Source organism: Neofelis nebulosa, chromosome 6, assembly GCF_028018385.1.
Source record: "Neofelis nebulosa isolate mNeoNeb1 chromosome 6, mNeoNeb1.pri, whole genome shotgun sequence".
Classification (NCBI taxonomy): domain Eukaryota; kingdom Metazoa; phylum Chordata; class Mammalia; order Carnivora; family Felidae; genus Neofelis; species Neofelis nebulosa.
Window position 1 is genome coordinate 109,801,980 of NC_080787.1, and position 20,177 is coordinate 109,822,156.

General features: G+C 39.8%; 1 pseudogene; it reads right to left on the bottom strand.

The window, feature by feature from the left end:
• Positions 1–18,773: 18,773 nt before the first annotated feature.
• LOC131513497 (ferritin light chain-like) lies at positions 18,774–19,236 on the bottom strand (annotated as a pseudogene).
• Between the last annotated feature and the right edge of the window lie 941 nt (positions 19,237–20,177).

The window sequence follows — 20,177 nt, forward strand, 5'->3', positions numbered from 1 at the left end:
CAGAGAGAGGGAGAGAAGGAGAGAGAGAGAGAATCCCAAGCAGTTTCCACACTGACAGCTGGGCTGGCATACATGACTTTGAGATCATGACCTGAGCTGAATTCAAGAATTGGCTGCTTAATCGACTGAGCCACCCAGTCGCCTCAAGACCTTTTGCTTTTTCATATAAAGTTTAGAATCAGCTCTTCAGTTTCTGACAGAGTTTCTTGGAATTATGATTGAGATTGCACTTAATCTACAGATCAATTTGGGAAGAATTCAAATCTTAAAATTTGAGAGTCTATCAATCTATGTACATGGCATATCTCCCTATATAGATTTTCATGAATTTCTCTCTGCAATGCTGTGTGTGTGTGTGTGTGTGTGTGTGTGTGTGTTCAGATTTGCACATCTATTAAGTTTGTAGATAACTGATTTTTTTGATATCCTGTAATATGGGTAATTTCACTATTAATTTATTAGTTTTTATAGATGCTATAGTATTTTCTTTATAAACAATGATGTCACTTGTGATTAAGGATAGTTTTACTTATTTCTCTCTCATATTTATGCTTCTTATTTCTTTTTCTTGCTTTATCAAACTAGCTAGGGCTTCCACTATAATGTTAGAGAGAGTACACATCTTTTTGTTTTCTCCAGTCTTAATGGACATACAGCAGTATTTCACCATTAAATATGATGTGGGCTGTGTATCATATTAAGAGTCACCCTCTATTTCTTGTTTGCTGCACGTTTTTATTTTTTAATTCATTAATTGGTATTAAAACTTATTTTGTTGTTATTCTCTATCCAATTGTTATATAACTTTTCTTCTTATTGTTTTATGTGATGAATTACATTGATTGATTTTCAAATATTAAACTAATCTTACATTTCTGGGACAGAATCCACTTGGCCATGATATGTCATACTTTTTATGTTTCTGGAATCAGTTTGCTAATTTTTGTTAAGGAGTTTTAAAATATGTGCTTATAAGGGATATTGATAGTGTGCTTTTCATTTATTGTAATGTATTTAGTTTTGGTATGAAGGATATGCTGGCCTCATAAAACAAGTTGGGAAATGTTCCTTCTTCCTTTATTTTATAAAAGCATTTACGACAGGTATTATTTCTTCCTTAAATGCCTGATGGAATTCATTAGGAAAGCCATCTGAGCCTGAAGTGGTTTTTTTTTTGTTGTTGTTGTTGTTGTTTTGTTAATGTTTGTTTATTTTTGAGAGAGAGAGTGAGACAGAGTGTGAGCAGAGGAGGGCCAGAGAGAGGGAGACACAGAATCAGAAGCAGGTCCAGGCTCTGAGCTGTCAGCGCAGAGCCTGATGCAGGGCTTGAACCATGAACCATGGGAACATGACCTGAGCCAAAGTAGGACACCCAACTGACTGAGCCACCCAGGCGCCCCTGAGCCTGAAGTTTTCTTTGTGGGAAAGACTTTGATTACAACCTCACTTTCATAGATGTACATCTATTCGGGATATTTATTTGTTTTCTCTTAAGCGGGTTTTGGCAGTTTGTATTTTTCAGAAGATTTACCCTCTTCATCTAGCTGGTTGAATTGTACTGGCATAAAGCTGTATGTAATATTCCTTTATAATTCTTTTAATATCTGTAAGATCTATAGTAATGTCCTCTTTTTTATTTGTGATACTGATAATTTACATATTCTCTCTTTTCTTGGTAAGCCTTTCAAGAGATTTATCAATTTTACTACTATTTCTCAGGAATCAGAAGAAGCAGTCCCTAGTTCTAGTTTGGCAACTGAAGATAAGTTATTTAAGTTTTTCAAAGCTTAACATATGGTGCAATGTTAGTGTCAGGTGTAGAATTTAGTGATTTATCATTTCCATATAACACCTGGTGCTCATCACAATAAGTGCCCTCCTCAATACCCATCACCCATTTAACCCATTCCTCTGCCCCCCTCCCCTCCAGTAATCACCAGTTTGTTCTCTATAGTTAAGAGGCTGTTTCTTGGTTTGCCTCTCCCTCACCTCCTGTATTCATTTGTTTTGTTTCTTAAATTCCACATATGAGTGAAATCATGTGGTATTTGTCTTTCTTTGAGTGACTTATTTTTTTCTAAGTTTTTATTTAAATTCCAGCTAGTCAACATACAAACAAATAAACATAGGGGTAAAAAAAAAAAAAGAGAGGCACTAACATGCACTGTATGTTAACTAGCTGGAATTTAAATAAAAACTTGGAAAAAAGGTTTTTCAGGTCTTGATTTGCTCATTTGTTAGAGTCGCTCTAAATCAGTTTTCAAATCTTTTATTTTAAAGCAGTAGAACTCCCTTTTCCATCAAAAATCCAAGTCCTAAATATGAAGCAGATAAAAAAGAAACTTCTCCGATTAAAAGTTCCTTATGTAAAAGGCTGAATAATATCCCATTGAATGGATCTATCACGTTTTCTCTATCGATAGAGGAACGCAATGGGTTTGGCCTGGAAGCTGGGACCACAGGATCCAGTCTGGAGCCTGGGTCCATGGAGGGTGGCCTGAACCAACTATCACTAGGGAATACTTGGTTCTTGGATTCACCATGAACTGGGTGCTCATTTCACTCTCCTTACCCCATTGGGAGGCTGTCTCTGTCTGTGCTGGGCTGGCTTGGTTTGAAGGAGGAGTGATGGGGGAATCATGTGAAACTGTTTTTCCTACCCTCCTCAATGCATCTGTTCTTGTTTCTGTTCTCTATCTGGGTGCTGTAGTCTCTTACCTGGAATCCTTAGCTCTTGTGAAGGTGTTTTCATGAGTAGATAGTTGTTCAAAATGATATCTTTTTTTTTTTTTAAGTTTATTTAGAGAGAGAGAGAGCAGGGGAAGGGGCAGAGAGAGGGAGAGGGAGAGAGCATCCCAAGCAGGCCCCGCACTCTCAGGGCTGAGCCTGACACAGGACTCGAACTCAGGAACCATGAGATCATGACCTGAGTCAAAACCAAGAGTCAGATGCTTAACCCCAAAGCATCTGGGTGACTGAGACACCCAGGTGCCCCCAAAATGATATTTCTGTGAGGGGACAAGCACTGGAAACACCTATTGTACCATCTTGCTGATGTTACTCCAAACTATTTTAAAACTGGACACAATAAGGGCCATTTTTTTGATGGAGTAATCTCGTTGCTATCCCTGTCTTAGTGTTATAAATCTCATTTCTCAAAAAGAGTTGCAACATCAGCAAATTTTGACAAATTAGTTATTAAGTATATTGGCTCTGATGAAGGCAGATTTGTTTCCTAATGATCTTTAGCATACCGAAAACAGTAAGTCTTGTGTATGTTAGTTTTTGTGCAGTGAATATTAATGTTCTCTTTATTTTTCCCAGTGATATAGTATCAAATAGCTTTTGACAAAATCAGTCAACTGAAACAAAATTCTGAGGTCACCTTAGTGCCTAATCATTTCATCTGGGGTAGAGTTATATGCATTGTGTTTATTTTTCTTGTTTTATTTTCATGGCGAAACACATGATTTCAGGGTAATGTACCTGGAGAAATCACATTTCTATTACATATATTACATGAAATAGGAAGGAGAATTCTGCCATCAGAGTATAGGGATTGATTATCTACCTATCATCACCTATTATCTATCTCTAAATATATCCTACCTCGTAGGAGAGAAGATGCCTTTGGTGTCTCTAGAGAATATTCAGGTATGGGGCTTCTGGAAAGAATTTGTTGTACTTCTGAGTTACTAGTGGATGTTTCTTCTATCAACAGTATTCATCTTCATCCAATAGGTCCTGTTTCTCCCTTTGCATTGGCTACTAGGGTAGCACCAAATGAGTATTCCACTTTTATTGAGTACTCTCGTTATTAATTCTGCCTTCATATTATAATTTTTGGCTTTAGTTTTCATTAAGCCCAGTTTTCTCATTTGCTTATTTTAGTTTTTGAAAAGTTTAACTTGCCGTATCGAGGTTGTCCTAAAAAAGTGGATATTACCTCTGCTCACATTAAATCAAAAAAGTATTGGCAATGGGGTGAGGGTGTTATCAGGCTTGAACAACCGGAGGAATTAGTCCCATCAACAAAGATAGCCCAAGTCTCGCTGGCTCTTGTCCTTGGACTTCTCTCCACTGGACTCTGAGACCTGTGCACCTGGTGACAGATAGGTGCCCTCTGCTTCCCTTTCTCCTTTCCCAGGAGCACAACCTCTGGAGGCAGATGTTCTCCACCCATTCTCTCTCCTCCAGGCAACTCATGCAAATAGATTTCACAGACTTGCAAATGCACTACTTCATTAAAATTCCTGAAATGCTTTAGCTCAATCTAGATCCACACTATAGGTTTATCCAACCCGGGAGGCCACAAAATGTACCACAGAGCACAGTAAAATGACCAGACTTGGTCTATTGTCTTTTTTTTTTTTTTTAATTTTTTTTAACGTTAATTTATTATTGAGAGACAGAGAGAGACAGAACATGAGCATGGGAGGGACAGAGAGAGAGGGAGACTCAGAATCCGAAGCAGGCTCCAGGCTCTGAGCTGTCAGCACAGAGCCCTATGCAAGGCTCAGACTCACAAACCATGAGATCACGACCTGAGCCGAAGTCGGACGCTTAACCAACTGAGCCACCCAGGCGCCCCAGACTTGCTCTATTTTCTTTCCCTCTGGTTTATTTCTCTTCAACCCCAGAGCTATGTTCCCATTCCAGGTAGTCCAGACACTCACCGCTCCCTCTCCTACCATTACTAGGTCACGGTGTCTCTGCCAGTTACACCCATGTTGGTCATGGCCTCTCACATAGTCTTACCCTTTATGATTTTTAAAAAAAATTTCGACTCTGACTTACATGCTATTGGATATAGATGGAAATAGCTCAGTGAATTTCCTGACACTTGGATGAATATGTGATTCTTGAGAAAAACAGTGTGCGCTGATAATCTATTGGGAGAAGTCCAAGGGTCCTATGCCCTTTACGGATTCAAAGAAAAGAACATTGACTAAGGAAATTATTCCCCTCTTTTTTATTTGAGTCCTTCCAAGTTAGATTTTCTTCCCATTTATGAATTATTCTCTTTAGCTATTTGATTCAAGTTTGTTCAATTAAATATTGAACTATATGTAAAGCAGAGTTATAAGCTATAAAATAAATAAGGCACTACTCCTACTCATACGGAATTTTAGAGTAATACATTTTTTTTCTAACCTCTGGCTGCAAAGAAGAATCACTTGGGGAGGACATAAAAATACTGATGCCAACAGTCTATCTGCAGGAACTCTTATTTAAATGATTTGGTGTGGGGTCTAGGACATTTCTTTCAGGTGACATGCATGTGCAGCTAGAGCTGAGGACCACTAAGGCCAGCATGTGGCCTGTGCACAAAATAGCTGTGCTACAAAGCAGAATATAATTGAACGGTGATAAGACAGACACCATTGTTAAGATAAAGTCCCTACTCCCCATGACTTTTCATAAGCACCTGCCCCTCTCTCCCACTGTATTCTGGGTTAGTTGCCCCACCAATCTTTTTTCATAAATCCCTACAGTTACTGCAGACATAGCATTTATCACTAACCTTTTCTCCCCCATTTATCTATAACCAATGTTTTTGTTTAGATCAGGGCCCAAGGTCTGCAGTCAGATTAATGTGATTTCCCATCTGGGCAGCTCATGATATAGGCAAGTTACTTAACCTGCTATGCATCCTAGTTCTTTATGTGTAAAACGTCAATAATAATAGGGTCTAGGTGAGAGGGTTGACATGAAGATATAATAAAATGTTGCCTGTAAAGCATTTAGTTCAGTGCTTGTAACATAATGAGTGAGCCACTCGTTAGCTATTGTTATTACTCATCTCTCTGACCTCAGAATCCTGCATGCTGATTTGTACTTGTTAAGTATTTAATACATAAAAATACCACTATACTTGACTTCACAGGCCAGATTTATTAAGTTCCGATGAGTGTTTAAATACTTCTTTAACAAAGGCAGGCTGCTGTTTGTCCACACTGTGCCTCTGTGCAACTTAGGAAAAGGACCCTATGCTGGTTTTTCTCTTTTTGTTTGTTTTGTTTTGCTTTTTTTTTTTTTTTTCCTGAGATCAATCTGTTTTCCACACTTCCCTGTCATGGTCGGTGCCTGACCATTCGTGACTACATCACGTGGGCTCCCTTGCCAACACACTTGGGTTCTGCCAATGGGAAAGTAAAAGGGCAGAAGGAGAGTTGGGATCTTTACTCCTGCTCCCTGCTTGGGGCTGCATCTCTGGCAGTGGCTGACATCTGTCCACAGGGCTAGAGCTCCAGTTTTCACTGGATTCTGAGAACACCATTTCCTTCTATGCTCTCAGGTTTAGGAATGGTGATGCCTTCCCGTTCTTGCCAGTCTCCAAGTGCAATATCTCTTACTGGTCTCCTTAGCTTGGTCCACACATGGAAAGGGTGGGGAGGCAATCTCTTCATTGAAGTCTTTTGAATGGAGTTGGAAAAGCAGGTGCCTACTACCTTTTTCCTCATGACATTTTACTGCCCTCTGCTGGAAACTTGTGGCAAGCAATATGCATTTCTTAAGTCTCCAAAGGGAATGCTCCCACTTAGATGTGGGTTGAAGTAAACTCAAAGCAGGGCAAAGCCAGAGGCACATTGATGGCTTACTATACCTATCCAGCCATCTTGTACCTCAGGAAGGGACCCCAAAGCCTCTACAGTTAGTTATCCAGGGTGTCACCTGTGAATGCTTCTTCATTCTGTTTCTCTCTTCAGCCTCTTTCATAATAATTATTATTTGGTGGGGGGTACACTTACATGAAAAAATATTCATTGTTTATCTGAAGTTTAAAATTTAACTGGTCATCCTGTATTTTTATATACTTAATCTGGCAACAACTCCTTGGACCATTAGCAGCACAACAATTGTTCTAGGGCCAAAAACATAAGAGAAATGTAGTTGATTCAGGGTCACACTTCTACAGGGCAGGTCTGATTTGTCCTAAAAACCATATGCGTTCCCACTGCTTGTCCCTTGAAGAAACTTCTCTTTATCAGTACTGGTGTGCTCCTTCCAAGTGCAGCTGTGTCCTTTCTGGGATGTGAAAAGAACAAATGTCACCACTTAGAGTTGGAACATAGCTTTATTGTTTCTGTAAGATCCAGATAGTGAGCAACATGGAAAATAAAGGGGGAAGTTTTGTTATGTTTGCATAATTTTCAGTCTCAACTTTAATGTCTTAATATTATTTATTGATGATTAATAATAAAGGGTCCTTTAAACACCTCATTTTTAATTACTTTGACATATTGCTGATATTGCCCTGGTATAAATGTTAATATATCATCATTTATCTCAAATGCCTTATTAAAATACTACTAGTTATTCAGTTTTGACCAGATCAAAACATTATAAAAATACCAAACATACCAAACTGGGCCTTCTCTATGGTACATGTGTCTCTTTGCTATGTTTACACTTACTTTTCATTCACCAACACATAGTTTTAATATATAGAATGAAAATGACATTTTTTTTAAGTTTATTTATTTTTTTTTCCAACGTTTTTTTATTTATTTTTGGGACAGAGAGAGAGACAGAGCATGAACGGGGGAGGGGCAGAGAGAGAGGGAGACACAGAATCGGAAACAGGCTCCAGGCTCCGAGCCGTCAGCCCAGAGCCTGACGCGGGGCTCGAACCCACGGACCGGGAGATCGTGACCTGGCTGAAGTCGGACGCTTAACCGACTGTGCCACCCAGGCGCCCCTAAAGTTTATTTTTGAGAGAGAGGGAGAGAGAAAGAGAGGGAGAACGTGAACAGGGAAAGAGAGAGGGAGAGAGAGAATCCCAGGCAGGCTCCACGTTGTTAGCACAGAGTCCCATGTGGGGCTCAATCCCACAAAGGATGAGGTCATGACCCGAGCCGACATCAAGAGTTGGATGCTCAACCCACTGAGCCACCCAGGCGTCCCAGATATTTGATAGGCACAGTGTGCAAACAGTGTAAGGCCCCCTCACTGGCTCTCAACTTCATACTTCGACAAGGGCACCACAAATACTTGGTGGTTTATATTAGTTACTCCTATATAACAAATTAATCCAAGTCTTAGTGGTTTGAAATAACAGCATTCATAGCTCACAGTTTCTATAAAAATGATCCAAATATTTAGTGTTATCTTTTTTTTTTTTTTTTTTTTTGCCTCTGCCTTGAACCTCATAACTGTCCCTCCTGTCCCACCGCTGCCATCCTGGGTGGAGCCAGCCATCTCTCCCCGCTGGATCACCATCAGAGCCTCCCCTCATAGCCACTCCTGCCCCTCCAACATCGTCTACACAGCAGGAGATGATCTTAAAACCAAACCATACCGCTGCCTTCTCCGGACCCACCCAAAGTCTTATGCATTTATACCCCACGGAATCTGGGTGCACAGCTTAGCGGGGTCCTTTTCTCCAGTCTCAGAGTCTGCGGTCCAGGATGGCCAGGATGGTCACACCTCAAAGCTTGAGTGGGGAAAGAGTTGCTCTCAGCTCACTCACGCTTATTGGCAGGATTCAGTTCCGAAAGGATTGTTGGGCTGAGGGCCTTAGTTCCTCACTGGCTGGCATGTGCTCTCAGTTTCTTTTCAGTTGTTTCTTTTCCCAGAGGCCTCTCTACACTGCAGCACAGAACATGGCAGCCAGTTTCTACCAGAGCAAGGAAGCAAGAGGGCCAGGGAGTGCCAGCAGGAAGTCACAGTCTTTTGTAACTTAATCATTAAAGTTACACCCTCATACTTTTGCTATGTTGTTTGTTAAAATGAAGTCTTGAAGTCCAGCCCTTAGGAGAAATTAATTTTAAGAGCAAAAACTAAAGTCACCTTTAATATACTTTAATTTCTGGTTTTGTTTTCTAAAAAGTCTGAGCTCATTGAAGTGATTACCTTGACAGAGAAGAATAGAGGGGAATGGTTTTTAAAGTAAGGATGGATGAGGCGGGGGGCGGGTGGTGGGGTGGGAGTGGCAGGAGAGATTTCCCGAGGAAAGAAATTTGCAGCTAAGGAACCTGTTGAGAGCTACTGCCTTCTGGCTGAGTGGGAGGAGGGATCCGCGTTGGTTTTAGCCGGATTTAAAGACAATAAGTGCGTATTTCTCCCACACCCACGTAGATTTGTGGACTGAGAGTCATAGTCACTTCTGATATTTGTTAATGTTTATTCACTTTAAGAGCAGACACATGATGGAGAGGGGCAGACGCCCAATGCCTTGAACTAATTGCATAGTCATTTTATGGGTTCAAATCTTGGCGTGTATAATTTAAATTGGTTGTTCGTAGAATTCTGTAAAGCCTATATGAAATCATGCTAGGTAGAATTAGTTCCAGAGCAATTATTGATGCTTCCACCAGGCTTAATATTCCTTTTCATAATTATTTTCCAATACATGAAATCCTGAAAAAAAGACCAGAACAAATGAGTTTTTGCTCATTTAACTTACTATTTTTAGTTATCAGAATATAATGTTTATTGGACTTGGAAGATAAAAATGTTACAAACATTTCTGAGTTAGAGATAAAATCTTAGTTAAATGAACAAAAATAATGATACATTCCATGTCTCATTCTTAATTCTATTGCTTCTTCCATTTGGGGTGGGAGAGTGCGGGGTGGGGGAAGAGGGAAAAGCATACGCTTCAGTAAAAGAATCAAAAATTCATATAATGAATGCCGCCATTGTATCACTAGAGTTTCAATGTAAAAATGTCCCTCCACCCCGCAAAACATAAACCTGTTTCAAACAAATGTATAGTTTTTGGGTTTTTTTTAAAGGTATTTTTCTCTTTTGGCACAAGAAAGCTACAGAGAATAAATGACATACCATGTGTCCTGTAATTGCTTAGCTAATTGTAATACTATGTAAAATTATGAGAGCAAACATTATTCCTCAAGAAAAAAAAAATCAAACATTTAGTGTCACTTCTTGTTCTTCTATCTGGGACCTCAGCAGTCAGATCACATGACTCCCTTCTCAAGACCTACCCAAAGCTTCTCATCCAGCTTTGAATAAAGCACAAACTGTTCAGCTCTCCCTAGCCAGCTTCTCCAACATCAACCCTACTCTCCTCCATCCTTTGTTTCTGTCCTCATACTTACTAAATTCTGGAGCCTAATTTAGATGAGTGAAGCATGCTGAAAAACAAACAGATGAATAAACAAAAAGTAAATCTGCTGGAGGTAGTCAAAGTATGCACACTGATTATTTTCAGTGGATAGGTTTCCCATGAGCTTTTGCCTGGATCCATTCATGTTCTGTCTCATGGTAGAGCCTCTAGTTCATTCTGTCAAATGACTGAATATAATTGAGGACTTAGTGTGGGAAGCAGATTAACCCAGCCTTCTTTGCCATTACTCTCCAAGGTGAGTGAAAATGGCCTGCTTGGCTTTTGGCGAATCTTTTATTTTTTTATTTTTTCCTTTTTAAAATTTACATCCAAATTTGTTAGCATATAGTTCAACAATGATATCAGGAGTAGATTCCTTAGTGCCCCTTACCCATTTAGCCCATCCCCCCCCCACAACCCCTCCAGTAACCCTCAGTTTGTCCTCCATATTTATGAGTCTCTTATGTTTTGTCCCCCTCCCTGTTTTTATATTATTTTTGTTTCCCTTCCCTTATGTTCATCTGTTCTGTGTCTTAAAGTCCTCATATGAGTGAAGTCATGTGATTTTTGTCTTTCTCTGACTAATTTCACTTAGCATAATACCCTCCAGTTCTATCCACGTAGTTGCAAATGGCAAGATTTCATTCTTTTTGATTGTTGAGTAATACTCCATTGTATATATATACCACATCTTCTTTATCCATTCATCCATCGATGGACATTTGGGCTCTTTCCATCCTTTGACTATTGTTGATAGTGCTGCTATAAACATTGGGGTGCATGTGTCCCTTCAAAACTGCACACCTGTATCCCTTGGATAAATACCTAGTAGTGCAATTGCTGAGTCGTAGGGTAGTTCTATTTTTAAGTTTTTGAGGAACCTCCATACCTTTTTCCAGAATGGCTGCACCAGTTTGCATCCCCACCAGCAGTGCAAAAGGGTCCCTCTTTCTCTGCATCCTTGCCAACATGTGTCAGTTGCCTGAGTTGTTAATGTTAGCCATTCTGACAGGTGTAAGGTGGTATCTCATTGTGGATTTGATTTGTATTTCCCTGATGATGAGTGATGTTGAGCATTTTTTCATGTACCTGTTAGCCACCTAGATGTCTTCCTTGGAGAAGTGTCTATTCATGTCTTTGCCCATTTCTTCACTGGATTGTTTGTTTTTTTGGTGTTGAGTTTGATAAGTTCTTTATAGATTTTGGATATTAACCCTTTATCTCATATGTCATTTGCAAATATCTTCTCCCATTCTGTCGGTTGCCTTTTAGTTTTGCTGATTGTTTCCTTTGCTGTGCAGAAGCTTTTTGTTTGATGAGGTCCCAGTAGTTCATTTTTGCATTTGTTTCCCTTGTCTCCAGAGACGTGTTGAGTAAGAAGTTGCTGCGGCCAAGATCAGAGAGGTTTTTGCCTGCTTTCTCCTCGAGGATTTTGATGGCTTCCTGTCTTACATTGAGGTCTTTCATCCATTTTGAGTTTATCTTTGTGTCCGGTGTAAGAAAGTGGTCCAGGTTCATTCTTCTGCATGTCGCTGCCCAGCTTTGCCAGCACTGCTTGCTGAAGAGACTGTCTTTATTCCATTGGATATTCTTTCCTGCTTTGTCAAAGATTAGTTGGCCATGCGTTTGTGGGCCCATTTCTGGGTTCTCTATTCTGTTCCATTGATCTGAGTGTCTGTTCTTATGCCAGTACCATACTGTCTTGATGATTACAGCTTTGTAGTATAGCTTGAAGTCTGGGATTGTGATGCCTCCTGCTTTGGTTTTGTTTTTCAAGATTGCTTTGGCTATTCGGGGTCTTTTCTGGCTCCATACAAATTTTAGGATTATTTGTTCTAGCTCTGTGAAGAATGCTGGTGTTACTTTGATAGGGATTGCATTTAATATGTAGATTGCTTTGGGTAGATATTTTAACAATATTTTTTCTTCCTATCCAGGAGCATGGAATCTTTTTTCATTTTTATGTGTGTCTTCTTCAATTTCTTTCATAAGCTTTCTATAGTTTTCAGTGTAAATATTTTTCACCTCTTTGGTTAGATTTATTCCTGGGTATTTTATGTTTTTTGGTGCAACTGTAAATGGGATTGATTCCTTGATTTCTCTTTCTGTTGCTTCATTGTTGGTGTATAGGAATGCAACCGATTTCTGTGCATTGATCTTATATCCTGCAACTTTGCTGAATTCATGAATCAATTCTAGCAGTTTTTTGGTGGAATCTTTTGGGTTTTCTATATAGAGTATCATGTTGTCTGCGAAGAGTGAAAGTTTGACCTCCTCTTGGCTGATTTGGATGCCTTTTATTTCTTTGTGTTGTCTGATTGCAGAGGCTAACACTTCCAATACTATGTTGAATAACAGTGGCAAGGGTGAACATCCCTGTCTCGTTCCTGACCTTAGGAGGAAAGCTCTCAGTTTTTTCTCATTGAGGATGATATTAGCGTTGGGTTGTTTATATATGGCTTTTATGATCTTGAGGTATGCTCCTTCTATTCCTACTTTCTTGAGGGTTTTTATCAAGAAAGGATGCTGTATTTTGTCAAATGCTTTCTCTGCATCTATTGAGAGGATCATATGGTTCTTGTCCTTTCTTTTATTGATGTGATGAATCACATTAATTGTTTTGCAGATATTGAACCAGCCCTGCATCCCAGGCATAAATCCTGCTTGATCTTGGTGAATAATTTTTTTTAATGTATTGTTGGATCCGGTTGGCTAATATCTTGTTGAGGATTTTTGCATACATGTTCATCAGGGAAATTGGCCTATAGTTCTCCTTTTTAGTGGGGTCTCTGTCTGGTTTTGGAATCAAGACAATGCTGGCTTCATAGAAAGAGTTTGGAAATTTTCCTTCCATTTCTATTTTTGGAACTGTTTCAAGAGAATAGGTGTCAACTCTTCCTTAAATGTTTGGTAGAATTCCCCTGGAAAGCCTTCTGGCCCTGGACTCTTGCTCTTTGGCAGATTTTTGATTACTAATTTGATTTCCTTACTGGTTATGGGTCTGTTCAAATTTTCTATTTCTTCCTGTTTCAGTTTTGGTAGTGTATATCTTTTTAGGAATTTGTCCATTTCTTCCAGATTACCCACTTTATTGGCATATAATTGCTCATAATATTCTCTTATTATTGTTTTCATTTCTGTTGTGTTGGTTGTGATCTTTCCTCTTTCATTCTTGATTTTATTTATTTGGGTCCTTTCCTTTTTCTTTTTGATCAAACTGGCTGGTGGTTTATCAATTTTGTTAATTCTTTCAAAGAACAAGCTTCTGGTTTCATTGATCTGTTCTACTGGTTTTTTTTGGTTTCAATAGCATTAATTTCTGCTCTAATCTTTATTATTTTCTGTCTTCTGCAGGTTTTGGGTTTTATTTGCTTTTCTTTTTCCAGCTCCTTAAGGCGTAAGGTTAGGTTGTGTATCTGAGATCTTTCTTCCTTCTTTAGGAAGGCCTGGATTGCTATATACTTCCCTCTTATGACTGCCTTTGCTGCATCCCAGAGGTTTTGGGTTGTGTTGTTATCATTTTCATTGACTTCCATATACTTCTTAATTTCCTTTGTAATTTTTTAACTTGGTTAGCCCATTCATTCTTTAGTAGGATGTTCTTCAGTCTCCAAGTATTTGTTACCTTTCCAATTTTTTTCTTGTGGTTGATTTTGAGTTTCACAGCATTGTGATCTGAAAATATGCACAGTATGATCTCGATCTTTTTGTACTTACTTAGGGCTGATTTGTGTCCCAGAATACGGTCTATTCTGGAGAACGTCCCATGTGCCCTGGAGAAGAATGTATATTCTGCTGCTTTAGGATGAAATGTTCTGAATATATCTGTTAAGTCCATCTGGTCCAGTGTGTCATTCAAAGCCATTGTTTCCTTGTTGATTTTTTAATTAGATATCTGTCTATTGCTGTGAGTGGGGAGTTGAAGTCTCCTACTATTATAGTATTACTATCGATGAGTTTATGTTTGTGATTAATTGATTCATACATTTGGGTGCTTTCTCATTTGGCGCATAAATGTTTACAATTGTTAGGTCTTCTTGGTGGATAGACCCCTTGATTATGATATAATGCCCTTCTGCATCTGTTGTTACAGTCTTTATTTTAAAGTCTAGATTGTCTGATGTAACTATGGCTACTCTGGCTTTCTTTTGTTGACCATTAGCATGATAGATGGTTCTCCATCCCCTTATTTTCAATCTGAAGGTGTCTTTAGGTCTAAAGTGGGTCTCTTGTAAACAGCATATAGACGGATCTTGTTTTCTTATCCATTCTGTTACCCTATGTCTTTTGATTGGAGCATTGAGTCCATTGACATTGAGAGTGAGTACGGAAAGATATGGATTTATTGTCATTATGATGCTTGTAGAGTTGGAATTTCTGGTATGTTCTCTGATACTTTTTAATCTTTGTGGCTTTTGGTATTTATTTATTTTTATATATATATTTTCATCTTTTCTCCCCTCAGAAAGTCCCCCTTAAAATTTCTTGCAGGGCTGGTTTAGTGGTCACAAACTCCTTTAATTTTTGTTTGTCTGGGGAACTTTTTACCTCTCCTTCTATTTTGAATGACAGCCTTGCTAGATAAAGAATTCTTGGCTGCATATTTTTCTGATTCAATACACTGAATATATCCCGCCACTCCTTCCTGGCCTGCCAAGTTTCTGTGGATAGGTCTGCTGCAAACCTGACCTGTCTTCTCTTGTAGGTTAGGGACTTTTTTTCCCTTGCTGCTTTCACGATTCTCTCCTTGCCTGAGTATTTTGTGAATTTGACTATGATATGCCTTGTTGATGGTCGTTTTTTGTTGAATCTAATGGGGGGTCCTCTGTGCTTCCTGGATTTTGATGTCTGTGTCTTTCCCCGGGTTAGGAAAGTTTTCTGCTATGATTTGCTCACATAACCCTTCTACCCCTCTTTCTCTCTCTTCCTCTTCTGGGACCCCTATGATTCTGATGTTGTTCCTTTTTGATGAGTCACTGATTTCTCTAATTCTTAAATTGTGCTCTTTTGCTTTAATTGCCCTCTTTTTTTCTGCTTCGTTATTCTCTATAAATTTGTCCTCTATATCGCTGATTCTCTGTTCTGCCTCGTCCATCCTTGCCGCCGCTGCATCCATCTGTGATTGCAGCTCACTTACAGCATTTTTAATTTCACTCTGGCCAGTTTTTACTTCTTTTATGTCTGCAGAAAGGGATTCTAATCTATTTTTGACTCCAGCTAGTATTCTTATTATCGTGATTCTAAATTCTGGTTCAGACATCTTGCTTGTATCTGTGTTGGTTAAATCCCTGGCTGTCGTTTCTTCGTGCTCTTTCTTTTGGGGTGAATTCCTTCGTCTTGTCATTTTGAAAGGAGAAAAGGAATTAATGCGGTAGAAGAATTGAAATTTTAAAAAATTAAAATTACAAAAATATTAAAATTAAAAATTAAAAACACACACACACACAAATCGAATAGATGATGCTAGATCCTAGGTGTGTTTTGGTCTGGATGTTGAAAGTGGTTTGACAGATTAGAGGAAAAAAAGGGGGGGAGAAAAAAAGGAAATCGTTTGAGAATTTGAAAAAATGAATACACTGAAGTAGACTAAAATGAGATGATGGGGGTAAAATAGAGTTTGAAAAAATATACACAAAAGTAAAGAATATAGTAGAAAAAAGTTAAAGAATAATATTTTTAATAAAAATTAAAAATAAGTATGAATTTTTTCTTTTTCTGTGTTTAAGAAAAAAAGAAAAGAACAAAAAAGAGAAAAAAGAAAAAAAGAAATTGGTTGAAATTTTGAAAAAGTGAATATACTGTTAGTGGACTAAAATAAAATGATGGAAGTAAAATAGAATTTGAAAAAATTTACATAAAGGCAAAAAATATAGTAATAAAAATATTTTTAATAGAAATTTAAAGTAAAAATTAAGTTTTTCTCTCTCTGCATTCAAGAAAAAGAAAAGAAATGAAAAAGGGAAAAAAGAAAAAGAAAGAAAAAAGGAAATTGTTTGAAAAATTAAAAAGGTGAATATACTGAAGTAGACTAAAATAAAATGATGGAAGTAAAATAGAATTTGAAAAAAATTTACACAAAAGTAAAACATATAGTTATAAAAATTAAAGACAAAGATTTTTAATAAAAATTGAAAATAAAAATGAATTTTTTCTCTTTCTGTATTCAAGAAAAAAAAAAGAATTGTAAAAGAAAAAAAAAAAGAAAGAAAATTGAATAGATGAACCTGCTAACAGATTGAAGTAGGACTGAAATTGCTTTGTTTTCCCCTAGAAGTCAGTCTATGTAGCTCTTTATAGTCTATAAATTAAGCCAGCGGTGAGACTTGTGTTCTTGAAGACTGAAGTTTGCCCAGTTGTGCAGGGCGAAGTGTAACAGCTCCGCTCTCCACTAGATGGCGCTGCTAGCCTACTGGGGTGGATTGTTGCGGTGCTCGTAGGTGCGTATACGCATGCGCGGGAGCGGTGAAATTGGTGCCACCCAGCTACCCAGTCTGTTCTCCTGGATCAGCAATCGTGCAGTGGTCCTCTCTTTTCAGGTTTCGTCCACTCCCCACTTTTTCATTCTCTGTGACCAGGCCCCAGGCAGTACCTCTCTCCCAAGTTTTGTCTCAGATGTGGCTGTTTTCCCGGCCCCTTACTTCTGAAGGACTGCGGCTTTGACCCACTCCGCCCCTCTACGGGAGGGTCTCACTGAGCAATGGCCGAATGAGCAATGGCCGAATATTGGCTGTACCCAGGAACTCCTGCTGGACCCTGCTGCTGCCAGTGTCCCAAGACTGAGGCCAGTTGCCAGCCTGCCCCAGAAAATGTTCGCGAGATAGTGTAGCAGCAGCTTTTCAGGGATTATGGAAAATCACAACACACATCTGGCACCAGGCTTCACCCTTAACGACCTCGTTCCAGCACCACCAGTGAATGTGGCCGTTTTTCTGGGGTCTGCTGGAACCAGGTGGCTTCAACAGTCTCTACCAAATGTCCTTCCAGCAGTGGAACTGCTTTTCCCTGTGTGGCCCAAGAACCTCCCGGACCCCACTCTGTTCCTGGGGATTTGCCCTTCCCACCAGAGCACCGCCAGGTATCGAGCTGCAGAGTTGCAGCCTTTGTGCTCCCCTTGTTTACAGTCTTAATGGAAGTTAAACCCTCTCCTTTCTCCTTTCTCCCTTTTTAGTTTAGTCCCTGTGGCTGTTTCCAATTTTCCACTTTCTCTCCAGCTGCTTTTGGGGAGGGGTGCTTTTCCCGTATTCTCCCTCCCTCCCCAGTCTCTGTCCTCTTTCCTCCCGCAAAAGCGGTTCCCTACCTGTCACGGCTTCTCACTCCCCAAGTTCAGCTCTCCATACCGCGTACCTGCTGAATTCTGTGGTTCAGGTTGGGCAGATTGTTGTGTTAATCCTGCAATCCGTTTTCTAGGTGTGTAGGATGGTTTAGTGTTGGTCTGAATGTATTTCATGGATGCAAGACACACAAAAAACTTTCATGCTGGCTCCTTCTCCGCTTTTGGCTAATCATTTGAGGAGGGTTAAAAGATTCATAATGTATCTGTTTGATGAAGTTGAGCAGTAGTATCTGTGGGCCAGATATTTCATGGTATTTAGAGACTAGGCAGTGGATTGTGAGCTTGGGGCAAATTTATTTGTTATTAATTCTTTTTCCTTCAGCTCACCTCATGAGCAGATATATAGTTTTCAAAAATAACCTGTCAACAACTTTGGAATCTCCCAGCTGGGTAGGTCCTTAGAGAGGAGATAGATTTTCTTGATTAAACAATGTACCACCTCACTAGACAGGCTTGAAAGAGATGGAAAAAATGGAGTTATTAACCATCTCAGTGCTCTTCAGAAAATGCAATTTCTATTTCAGCAAGGCAAATAATTTCTCTTTGGGTAAATAACAAAAGTGGACTGTAAATTCTCCTTCCCTTTGTGCTATGCCTGAGAACTCAGGTCTGTGAAGATTCCACAGGTTCACTTCCTTCTCCCAGTTGTCTGTGCATGGTGGACAGAGTTGAGGCCTGGAAATGTTATGTTATGACTTTTAGAGCTCTCTCAGAGCACATCCTGCCTACTGGGCTTCAAGTTCTCAAAAGAAAATATAAGATGTTGTGCAAACCATATATTAACAAGATGATGAAAACAAAACACAAGATGGTACATTAAAAGCGTTCATCGTTTCCTCCAGAGATTCAAAGACACGCCTATCAGGCACCTATAATATGCTTAGTAATTGGTTAGGATGAACAAGCCATTTATTGGGCATTCAGTAATGACATATACACGATGAATACTAGGAGTCAAATATAGTATGATAGAAGACAAAATCAGATACTGTAAGGACCAAAAGGATGGTGGTCAAGAAAACTGAGATAATCAGCAAAACCTTTAAGAGTCTTCACTAGTGAGAATGATTTGCCTCGTAGCCAAAGCCTTCATTGTTTTCCTTATGGAGCCAACATGATACATTCCCTGATTGTTTTTTATCAGCTAACATTCCATGCCCTCAGAAATGTGATCATTTAGGCCACAGCAGGCTTCTTCTAAGAGGCCTAAGTCCTCCTGAGTTCTTCTATTTATCTGGGGACTCCAGAAATTTGCAGTGTATGGTCAGGCTTATGAACCATATGGTCGAGGAGCCCCTCAAAGGGCAGCTGGGCTTCAGAGACATGCCCAAGGGTGAGCCTTTGGAAGAGATACTCAGCCAAGCCAACCTATGGGCCAATGAGCCTGCAGATCTTAGTCAGGTGTTTCCATATCCTTGATGAGTTTTACCTATACATTCAGAAAGTGGTTCTCCAGGAAGTCACAGACATGGGAGTCTACTCAGGCAGAACCCAGGGCATGCATATCCAAAAGGTTCTTTTCCAGAACCAGGTGGCTTCCGAGGTGTCCAGGGTTTTACCTATGCATCCTGGGACAGCTTCTGCATGTTCTAGAAGAGGGTGTGGCTGCTGCACTGGTTTTGCATCTTCAAGAGAAGCTCAGTGCCCTCCAGCCTCTCCTCAGCCAACCACAGAAGAAGTGCCCCCTTCCTCACCCCCCAGCCACATCCTTGCAGTGGAAATAGAAGCCAAGAGAGAGGTAGGTGTAGGAGGCCCTCAGATGCATGTTGACGATGAGGTTTTTGGCAACCTCCACCTCAGTGTAATATTTCTAACTAATCTGGGAGCTCATGGTTAATTGGTAATTAGTAGCTAAGTTGGAAAGAAAGTATTGGTTGGTCCCAGAGGCAGATGGTGGCCAAGAAGATGGCTCTGGTTGCCACTGGCAAAAAGGTTAGAGGGTGGTCAGAGGCTAGTAGAGGGGGCATTCCTGGGTCTGTTCTGTCCAAATACTGTTGAAGCAAAAGACAGATCCCTGGAACCGCTGGGCACACCGCCTCACTGCCCCTGTCTTCTTCTCAAGCCTTACTGTTATTTTTTTAATGTTTATTTATTTTTGAGAGAGAGAGAGAGAGAGAGAGAGAGAGAGAGAGAACAAGCAGGGGAGGCACAGAGAGAGAGGAAGACAGAGGATCCAAAGTGGGCTCTGTGCTGACAGAGGCTTGATCTCACAAACTGTGAGATCATGACCTGAGCTGAAGTCCCACTCTCAACCAACTGAGCCACCCAGGTGCTCCTCAAGCCCCACCATTATTGAAGGGGCACAGACCTTGGAATCAAAGCGAACTGGGCTTGAGGGGTGCCTGGGTGGCTCAGCCAGTTAAGCGTCCGACTTTGGCTCAGGTCATGATCTCACGGTTTGTGAGTTTGAGCCCCTCATCAGGCTCTGTGCTGACAGCTCAGAGCCTGGAGCCTGCTTAGGATTCTGGATACCTCATAGCATTCGGAATTGCCCCTCCAGTGAAATCCTAAAGATCTACATTTTTTACATTACCTTTTCATATCATTCTAGCTCTCTTATTTCTATAGTCATACCTATTCTCCAATTTTTCTTGATTCTCCATTCATCCTTGTTCTTCCTCTCCTTTCTTGTGTCTCAAAGTATAGGCATGACTAATAACACTCTTTGACAACTTTCTTGTTTCCTCATCTAGCCTCATTTAGCAGCAAAACTCCACTGCTAAATCAAACCACATGGTTACCTCTTCTGTTTTTACACCCAGTCTCTAGAGA